This window comes from Gorilla gorilla, chromosome 12, assembly GCF_029281585.2.
Source record: "Gorilla gorilla gorilla isolate KB3781 chromosome 12, NHGRI_mGorGor1-v2.1_pri, whole genome shotgun sequence".
Taxonomy (NCBI): Eukaryota; Metazoa; Chordata; class Mammalia; order Primates; family Hominidae; genus Gorilla; species Gorilla gorilla.
The window spans coordinates 124,049,267-124,060,092 of NC_073236.2; the positions used below are offsets into that span (position 1 = coordinate 124,049,267).

A 10,826-nucleotide genomic window follows, 5' to 3' on the forward strand; every position below is an offset into this window, starting at 1 on the left:
AACCATTCATCTTTTTACTGTCTCCACAGTTTTGCCTTTTGCAGAATGACATATAGTTGGAATCATACAGTATGCAGCCTTCTCAAGTTTGCTTCTTTCAATTAGCAATATGCATTTAAGATTCCATCATATCTTTTCATGGCTTGATGGCTCATTTCTTTTTATTGTTGAATAATAGCTATTGTATCTATGTACTGGTTTATTTATCCATTTACCTTTTAAAGGACATCTCAGTTGCTTTCAAGTTTTGGCAATTATGAATAAAGCTGCTATAAACATGCATGTGCAGGTTTTTGCATGGATGTTTTAATTCACTTGAGTAGCTTTTTTTATATTTAAAAGTTATTCATTACTTTATCTCTCTGCTCTCTCATTTTTTATAGACTACTTGGAGAAACCAGGCAGCAGCACTCTGCCTGGAAATTTTCTTAGCTAGATGATCAGTTGATTAGGTAAATAGGTACATTTTATTTTATTTTTGTATTCATACCATTTTACTTAGTTCTAATTTTTTTAATGTAAATTGTCAGTTTATGATTGTATATACTTATGGGGTACAGAGTAGTATTGTGATTTATGAGTACAATGTACAGAATTAAACCAAACTCATGGTATATTTTCTATTTATATGTTACTACAGGTGATAATGTTGTTAAACTTTATGTTACTGGACCCAAGAGTCTTTTTTCTAGATTCCAATAAGCCTCTCTTGCATTTCTTTTAAGTCCTCACCAGCAGCCTCTGCAAGCCCTTTGGGCTTCCACTCACCATCTGGTCCCAAAGCCAATGTTACATTTTTAGGTTGTGTGTGTGTGTGTGTGTGTGTGTTTTAATACGGCGACATCACACTCCTGGTATCACAACTTATTCCGGTTATCTACTGCTTCATAAAAAACTACCTAAACTTAGTGGCCTAAAACAACAATGATTTGTTTTGCTCATGAATTTGCGATTTGGGTGAGGTCCAGCGAGGATGCGTCTCTGCTGCTCCTGTGGCGTCAGTTAGGGCATTTTCTCACTCCTTTCCTGACGGAACTCCAGTCTGAGCATGTTTTAGTCCTTCTCACCCTCTTTTTCACATCTCTTAGCCTTTCTTTCTTTGTTTCTGTGCTGCACTCTAGATCATTTTTTGATATTCCAATTTACCTATTTTCCCTCTTGGATTTAATCTTCATTTAAACCCAACCATTCAGGGTGTGTGTGTGTGTGTGTGTGTGTGTGTGTGTGTGTGTGTGTGTGTATGTATGTGTGTGTGTGTGTGTGTGTATGTATGTGTGTATGTGTGTGTTTTGAGACGGAGTCTCAGCTCACCACAACCTCTGCCTCCTGGGTTCAAGCAATTCTCTTGCCTCAACCTCCCTGGTAGCTGGGACTATGCCTGGCTGATTTCTTTTCTTTTTCTTTTGTTTGAGACAGAGTCACTCTGTCGCCCAGGCTGGAGTGCAGTGGCACCATACTGGCTCACTGCAACCTCCGCCTCCCAGGTTCAAGAGATTCGCATGCCTCAGCCTCCAGAGTAGCTGGGATTGCAAGTGTGAGCCACCATGCCCAGCTAATTTTTGTAATTTTAGTAGAGAGGGGGTTTCAGCATGTTGGCCAGGCTGGTCTCGAACTCCTAACCTCAAGTGATCTGCCCTCCTTGGCCTCCTAAAGCGCTGGGATTACAGGTGTGAGCCACCATGCCCAGCCCACATATTCAGTTTTTAACTTCAATTTTAACTTGCTTCTTTCAAAAATGTGTTTGACTTTTTTTTTTAATCGTTAGCCCTGCTAAAGCAAGACCTCAAAAAATTAGTTTAAAAACTCTGAGGTGTTCCTCTCCATGGGACTCTTTAGTAAAAGGCAAAAGATTTATATGATCTGAAGAGAAACTAGAGCATTGTTTGACTTTTATTACAGTATAATTTGCAAACAATAAAATGCATATATTTTAAGTGAACGATTTGGTCAGTTTTGACAAATACATACACATCTGTAACCATTATCCCAATTAAAATAGAGAGTACAGTTGACCCTTGAACAGCATGGGGGTCAGAGGTGTCAACCCTCCAATGAGTTTGAAAATCCATATATAACTTTTGTCTTCCCCAAAACTTAAATACTAACAGCCTACTGTTGACCAGAAGCTTTAACAAATAATATAAACAACACAAATTTTGCATGTTATATGTATTATATACTGTATTCTAACATTAAAGCAAGCAGAGAAAAGAAAATGTTATTAAGAAAACCATAAGGAAGATAAAATATATTTATTATCATTCAGCGGAAGTGGATCATCACTAAAGCCTTCATCCTCATTGTCTTCATGTTGAGTAGGCTGAAGGGGAAGAGGAAGGGCTGAACTTGCTGTCTCAGGGGTGGCAGAGGCAGAAGAAAATCTGTTTATAAGTGGACCCACACAATTCAAGTGTCAACTGTATATCCATATATGAGATGAAGTATCCATCTATATTCCATCTACTCCATATATGTATATGCAGTGGACATACCCATGTTTCTATCCATTTACTTATATAGAGTACATCCTATTTTATATGGACTATAAAACGTACACAGTATATCCATCATTTATTTCTTTTGCAGTCAATACCAGCCAGCACTTTCCCCCCAGGTCACCACTGATCTGGTTTCTGTCATTATATATTAGCTTTACCTGCTCTAGAACTTCTTCACACACACGATATCACTCAGTATGCACTGTTCTGTGTCAGGTTTCTTTTCTTCTCAGCAGAATAATTTTGAGATTTATTCATGTTGTTGCGAGTATCAGTAGTTCTTTTGATTGTATGAACATAACACAATTTGTTTATTCACTTAGTATTAATAAACATTATGGGCTTTTCCCACAGATTTTAATTATTATGAATAAAGCTACTATGAATATTGCACACAAATATTTTCTGGGGACATGTGTTTTTATTCTTTCTGGGTAATTAGGTAATTACCTAGGAGTGGAATTGATGAGTGATAAGGAAAGTTTATGTTTAATTGTATAAAGCCAAACTATTTTCCAAAGTGTTTGTCCTGTTTTGTACTCTCACCAGCAATATATAGAATTTTGTTGCTTCACATCTTTGCCAATGCTTGGTATTGTAAGTCTTTTTTAAAAACCTTTTACCCATTCCACTTGTTCTGTAGTAGTATTTCATTATAGTTTTAATTTGCATTTCCCCATGACTAAAGATGTTGAACATCTTTTTATGTGTTCGTTGGCCATTCATGTAATTTCTCTTTAAAGCATCTGTTAAATCTTTTGCCAGTTTTAAAATTGGGTTGCTTGTCTTCTTATTGAGTTGTAAACTTCTTTATATAGTCTAAATGTAAGTCCTTCGTTAACTATATCCACTGCAAATATTTTCTCTCTGTCCTTTCATTAAAAAAAATGCTTTTTTGGTTATTGTTTTTATTTCTATTAAAGTTATACATACAAGCACATAGATTTAAGAATCAAACAATTCTATAATTGTGTTATTTTAAAAAAGATAAGAAAAGCAGACACTACTCTCAGAGTGCTTGGAGGCACCTCTTTTAGCTTTTCTTTTTTTAGTTTACCTCTTTGACTGTAGATGACATGCTTTTGGTGAATTTTGGTTTAGTATTACCCTCTGACTTCCCACCATGGAGGATGAGGGTTTAGCTCTTTCCTGTGCACACACATATTCTTTTCTTCCCCCCATCTTTCCAGTATAGTTATGCCATAATTTTGTCTAGCTCAATATTCAATTTACATTATTGAGATTATGTGGAAACTGCACAATTGAGCCATGTAGTAACCTTTTAATACTTTTCCTTTCTCATATAATATTGTTTAATTGTCCCATTGGCTTAGTTTTCATATGTTTATCACCAATTCAACTCCAGACTCATTGCTGATTGTCTAAATCTCTCTCAAGTTGTTCATCCTTATGAAGCAGCCCTTCTCCAGAACATCTGACTTGCTACAATCTGGACTGGTTGCTCTCCATGTCATCCTGGGGATTCCAGTCATCTGTGTTAGAGCTCCTGATGTCTTCCTTTTTCAGCACTGGCTCCATGTTGGCAGCGAGCATCCTCCAGGAACTAATTGCCCATGCAACTACAACAGACTCCTAAAACCTCTACCTCCTTCAGCCATGCTGGCTCCTTCCAATTCATCCTCCTCACGGCAGCTAGAGGATCTTCTTAATTGTGATGCCCCACAGCTCGTGAAGCCTCAAACACCAAAAACATGCTTTTAAAAACATTCTGTTGGGCTGGACTCGGTAGCTCACGCCGGTAATCCCAGCATTTTGGGAGGCCAAGGTAGGTGAATCACCTGAGGTCAGGAGTTCGAGGCCAGCCCAGCCAACACGGTAAAACCCTGTCTCTACTAAAAATACAAAAATTAGCTGGGCGTGGGGGCAGGAACCTGTAATCTCAGCCACTCTGGACGCTGAGGAAGGAGAATCACTTGAACCCAGGAAGCGGAGGTTGCAGTGAGCCAAGATTGCCCCATGCACTCCAGCCTAGGCAACAAAGTGAAACTCTGTCTCAAAAAAAAAAAAAAAAAATCTGTCACTATCACCTCACCCTGCTCTGTTTTTCCCTGTAGCCCTTCATCACTTGACACATTAAAATGTATTTATTTGTCCATTCTGCTTTCTCTACTAGAATGTAAATTTCACAAATACAGAAACTTTGTTTCTTTACTCAGTGCTGAATCTCCAGCACCTGGAACATTATGTGGTATCTAAAAAACATTGCATAACTATTTTTTTTTCCTGCAGTGAGAACTTTGGACTCCATTTATTACAAGAATAATAGATTGGAGGAATCTGGAACCAACTAATACAAAAAAGGTCCCATTGGAATTATGGCATAACCATTTTTTAAAAAGAATCGATAAAGTCCAATCCTGCCTTTCTCAATGGAGTACTAGAGGCTAAACTGAAATTTTATTTTGGGTATATGTATATTTATTTTGTCGATTTATATCTAAAGTAAAATGTTAGAATACCTGCCTAGTAAAAAAGGTTTGAAAGAATCACCTGGGCAGAAGCAACACTGGATTGTTACAGGGTTAAGGAAAATGCTTCAGGAAAATCATGCCCCTTTAGAGAGAACTTAAAAGATACGGTCTTCAATCACTTTTTTCTAGCTTGTAGCGCTTTTAAAGAAAGAAATGGAGACTGTTTCCTCACCGAGAGTTATACAATGAATGAAGAGCTATTATCTGTGCATGCGCAGTTTGACAATTGCAGCCTTGAATAATGATGTTCATGGAGAGAAGTTTCTGAGGGTCAGAGAGAGGCTGCCATAATAAAATATATTTATAGAATTCTCTTGTCTTGGCTTAGAATAATTTGATAGCCAAATAAAAGTCTTAGCACTAATCCTTTGATCAGAATTCTATGCTTCTTTTTTTTTTTTTTTTGGAAACTATTGGACAAAGTGCCAAGTATTCTAATATGTAACCTCTTAATGTACAAATTCAGAATTGTCATGAATTACATGGGAAGACACCATGCTTGCTTTTCTAATGGTTTCACAGGGTAATTTTTGACTGACCTAAGCCTGGTTTCACCAGCTCAATGAGACCTCAATCACTGACCTACCCAACGAGGAAATCCAACTACATGCCTATCCAGTTCAGGTTTCTGTCTTTGGTGGTATCTGAGGGTTTAACTTGGTACTCAACCACTTGGTTTAGTTTACAGATTGAATTATGTACAGATTTGCTAATAGTATATGTATATACTGTGAAATAGTTCTGATGTTAAGTACTGATCCTAACTTTACTGGGTAAAGTCCTTATCCAAAACTAGAATCACTGCCTGGCAAAGCTGATGTTTGTATGAATGGCGTCCCCTGGAGTCTATAATGTGAATGGTGCTCAATCAAGTTGTGCACCATGGCAGCCCTGGGGCTTATCTCTTCCTCTCTTTGGACAATATTTTTTCCTCATTTTCAGTCCAATAGCTTCCCAGTGTCAGTGCTGACAAGCTCCCTGTGGAGTGCTCTCAGTCTCTCCATTTGCAAATGCTCTAAGATCAATCTCTAAAGAGTGGTTGTGTTCTACCCAAACAATAGAGTATAGCAGCTCTTTTTTTCCATTGCTTTGACTGTGGATAGTCTAAGTACCCCAAAATCTGCAAGGATTGTGAAACATTATACAATTGGGTATTTGTGACTCTAAGTGAGAGAATCTTCTAGATTGCATCCTATCTGGAAAATGCCTCTCTAATTTTTTGCTGCCATTAACTTACTGTTCATTCCCAATATTTTACCATGAAAGTGGGACTTCCGGCCACTGGCCATAGTGTTGCAATTTAGCAGGCTAATTGATAAACCAGCCATGTCTCTCTTACTATTGTACCCTCAGCACCTAGCGTGCAATGCTTGGCACAAACCCAGTTAATGTCTTCTTAACAAAATTAAAATTGAAATTTTGTAAGCTAAGTAGTTAAATAGATTGTGATTTATTTGTATTGGTTTTGCAGTAGAAACAATAGATTGATGCACATTTAATCCAAATGCTGATCTGAATTGATTAAAACAACTAAACAAACACAACCTATGAGTTTGTATTTCATAGAAATCCATAGGGGATTTGTTGTAGGAAATCTTTATCTTAAAGCTTTTCTTTCTGACCAACAAGGGTGTTAGCTATGAGAAGAGCTCCTGAGTTATGGGAATTGATTTCTTAGAAAAATTTCAGAATAGAAGAGGCAATAATGTTCTTTGGAAGTTTGAGATGTAATCTTTTTTTTTTTTTTTTTTTTTTGAGACAGAGTCTCACTCTGTCACCCAGGCTGGAGTGCAGTGGCGCGATCTTGGCTCACTGAAACCTCCACCTCCCAGGTTCAAGCAATTCTCCTGTCTCAGCCTCCCGTATAGCTAGGATTACAGGCGTGCACCATCACACCAGGCTAATTTTTGTATTTTCAGTAGAGATGGGGTTTCAATATGTTAGCCATGTTGGTCTCAAACTCCTGGCCTCAAGTGATCTGCCTGCCTCAGCCTCCCAAAGTGCTGGGATTACAGATGTAAGTGACTGAGCTCAGCCTGAGATATAATCTTGAATCAGGGTAAAATTTTTTATTAATAACTAATAGGCTCACTTATTAATAATTAATTTTATGAGCACTTTTCAGTTAAACATGTGTAATTGTATAAAGTGTATCATTTGAGCCTCACATAAATCTCAAAACTGCGTGATTTTTTTTTAATTCCTATTTTGAAGATGAGTAAAATTGAGGTTCAAAAAGACACAACCGATTGATTCATATTTACCCAGCTGGCAAGCATTTCAATTCTAAAACAATATTTTTTCCACCACACTGCTTTATACATTTTAACGTCGTGAATGAAAATGGAATGATTCATATTGACAGCTTGTTAATTAATGTTTCAGGTGTTGTACCAGGTGTTTGAGACCCAGGGGTACAAAGTAGAATAAGACATCCCTGCAGCATCCATGGGGGATACTGATGGTAGAGAGGCAGTTACCACCATATGAAAGTGTCTGGTGGGAGCAAGCATTGCTGCTGTGTGAACACACTGTCATGGAACCCTGTGAGCCTCTCAAGGATGGGGCCATATCCCATCTTCTTCTAATAGCCTTAGACTCTTAGACATATAGTGTGTGCTCAGAAAATACTTATTGGTTGGAGAGACGGCTGTGTTGATATAAGAAAGAATGAATAAGGTGACTCCTGGATCCCAGTGTGGATAGGAGTTTCCCAAGACATTCTAGGCAGAGGAAATAGTGAGGTCACTGTGCTTTTAGAGGTCACCTGGTTTATAGAGCAGCCACATTGGCTAAGGACATGTCTGTGCTGAAACAATGGGAGGTGGTTTCTTTGTACATCATTCTTCAGTTCCAGCATGTGGTCTCCAGTACTGTTCATTTCACTGTGACGGTGCTGTTAGCTGGGACAGTGAAGAGTTCCACTTTTATAACATAAAAACACTAGAGGTTATTTCTCTCTCTCTCTCCTTTTTTCCCATTACTTTAAGATTGCATTACCTTTCTGTTCAGATCAAGTGCCGCTCTTGAGAGAACAATCTCTGTTTCTGAGCGATTCGTTGAGAACATCTAGTGCCAGACCACACGCTAATTAAAGCTTGTCACATACCATAATGGCACCTCAGTAATACTCCAATTAACAGTTACTTTAATTACACCACTTACATGAAATTAATGAAGAGTCTAGCTGATGAGAAATAAGAACCTGTACATTAGAGCAACACAGAACGTTCATCAAGTTTCTGATGAAACAGCCTTTGAGAAATCTGTTCCCTTCCATTGCCTAGCTTAAAAAAATATTTTCAGGGAGGCAGGAAAGTGGCTTTTTGTAAAATGAGCTGCCAACAGATGAAGAAAGAGTACTCATTCTTGCTGCTGGAAGGGCTAATCACCCAGGCTTTCATGTCTTAGAGACTGAGTTCAAATCCTACACTTGCCCTTTCTAACTGCTCTCAGTGAATGAGAAATAGAAGAGAACTTCCTCAATCTGACAAAGGGCATCTAGAAAATACCACCAGCTCACATTGTACTTGATGGTGAGAGACTGGATATTTTTCCCCTGCAATCATCACTAAGACAGGGAAACCCTCTCTCAAATTTCTATTCAGCATTGTACATTATACATTGTAGTTTATAGCTAGTGCAGTGAGGCAAGAAAAGAAAAAAACATTGAGATAGAAAAGAAAGAGCAAAACTTTCTTAATTTGCAGACAATTTATTAGCAAAGCCAATGAAACCTACAAAACAACTACTAGAATTCATAAGTGAGTTTTGCAAGGTTGTAGGATACAAGATCAATATATAAAAATCAATTATATTTCTATATACTTTAGGCAACTTTTTAGTCTCCCTGGGTCAGTTTTCTTATCTACGAAATGGCAGCAAATTTATATTCTTTATAGAGTTGCTTTGAGGGTTAAGAAGATATAGGTTCCTAGGACAAGGTTCAATAAATGTTGGTTTATTCTCATTTTTTTAGAGCATACCAGATGACAACTTCAGTGGTCCTAACATGGTCTTACCTTCCATCTAAGCATGAAAGAATAAATGGTGCTCTAGAGGAGTGTCACTTCAGCCTGGGGTAACACCCAGGGAACCCCTATAGCTGGAAACCATGCAGATGGGCAATTGTTAAGGGAAGTTCCAAGCCCAGAGACCAAGCTTTCCAAATCTGATCTGTCTCTCTCACCCATTACCCCCACCACTACTCATTCCCATTTCCTTGGCTCAAGCCTGGATTTTTATAGCCACCTCCTAAACAGTCTTCCTATTTCTAATCTTGCTCCTCTTAAATCCAATCTAACCACTGTTGCCAGAGTGGTCTCTTTGTAAGTTAAATCTGATCACCTCTTTGTTCCATTTAAACCCTCTGGTGGCTTTTTATTGCAGTCAGAGTTAAGACCAAGCTTCTTAGCCTGGCTTGTGCACAAACCACTGGGCACTACTTGGACTGAACTACTTCTACTTCTCCCAAAACACCAAGCGTTTTCTAGCTTCCCAACTTTCCTCAATCTGATCCTGCTTCCAGAATTCCTACAACTTTACTCTCCACGCCTGCCAGCCCCACCGAACCATCACCTGGCAATCTACTATGCATCCTTCCAGCCCAACTCAAGCTCATTTTCTCTCTGAAGTCTCTCTGGACTGCTCTGGACAGGATAAATGTGGATGTTCTCCATGCTTCCAAAGAAAGTTTACATCTTTTTTTTTTGAGACGGAGTCTCGCTCTTTCATCCAGGCCGGACTGCAGTGGTGCGATCTCGGCTCACTGCAAGCTCCGCCTCCCGGGTTCACGCCATTCTCCTGCCTCAGCCTCCCGAGTAGCTGGGACTACAGGCGCCCGCCACTACGCCCGGCTAATTTTTTGTATTTTTAGTAGAGACGGGGTTTCACCGTGTTAGCCAGGGTGGTCTCCATCTCCTGACCTCGTGATCTGCCCGCCTCGGCCTCCCAAAGTGCTGGGATTACAGGCGTGAGCCACCGCGCCCGGCCGAAAGTTTACATCTTTATTATGACACTTATTACATACTATTGTAATCTTTATTTACTTGCCTTTGAGCTCCTTGAGGGCACAGCCATGCCCTATTTGTCTCTGTGCCTCTTGGAATCCTTCTCTGCTTCCTGACATGTTCCTTTGGCCCCACCTAGACCTGACAAACCCCACCTGCTCCTTTCTGCCATGGTGGTTATCATTCCTTCCATTTCATCCTATCTCAAAGATCTCTGCTGAAATCTGACACTCTTCTAGACACTTCCCAGGATTTTGTCTCCACTGGGCTCACGGTGGCCATTTTGCCATCTGGGTAGTCCAAAATGGCTTCCTGGTTTTCGTCTTTGCTCTGCCTTCTTCTCATATAGATAGGTAGAGAGGGTGTGAGAAATGAAGAAAAACTACAAAATATCATGCTGGAAAGTAAGGCACTACCATAAATATGAACATGTGGATCAGTGAAACAGAAGGGTTAGACTAACACTAGCTCTAGAGTACGTAAGAACTTAACGTATGCTACAGTAGTCATCACAAGGGGAAGGACCATTCAGTAGATTATGCAGGGAGAATTTGGAAGCTGATAAAAACCTGAGCTTCAAATTCTCATTTCACATCATTCTCCAAAATAAATTTAAGTGAACTAAATAATTAAAAATAAAAACATGAGAACATAAGAAATCTAGAAGGACATATAAATAACTTTATGCTTGGAATGGAGAGAACCACTTAAAGTTAAAGCAGTGGAAGAAACCACAAAGAGAAAAATCAATCGATGTGAATACACAAAATAGGCATTTTAAATGATCAATATTGAAAGGTTAAAAAGAAAAAAAAGGAAAAAACCTG

General features: G+C 38.9%; 1 non-coding gene across 1 annotated transcript; it reads right to left on the bottom strand.

Annotated features, from left to right (window-relative positions):
• Positions 1-1,763: 1,763 nt before the first annotated feature.
• On the bottom strand, positions 1,764-1,880 carry LOC115933685 (U5 spliceosomal RNA). Its single transcript, XR_004069539.1, has one exon. It is a non-coding gene; the product is annotated as a U5 spliceosomal RNA (small nuclear RNA).
• Positions 1,881-10,826: the final 8,946 nt, after the last annotated feature.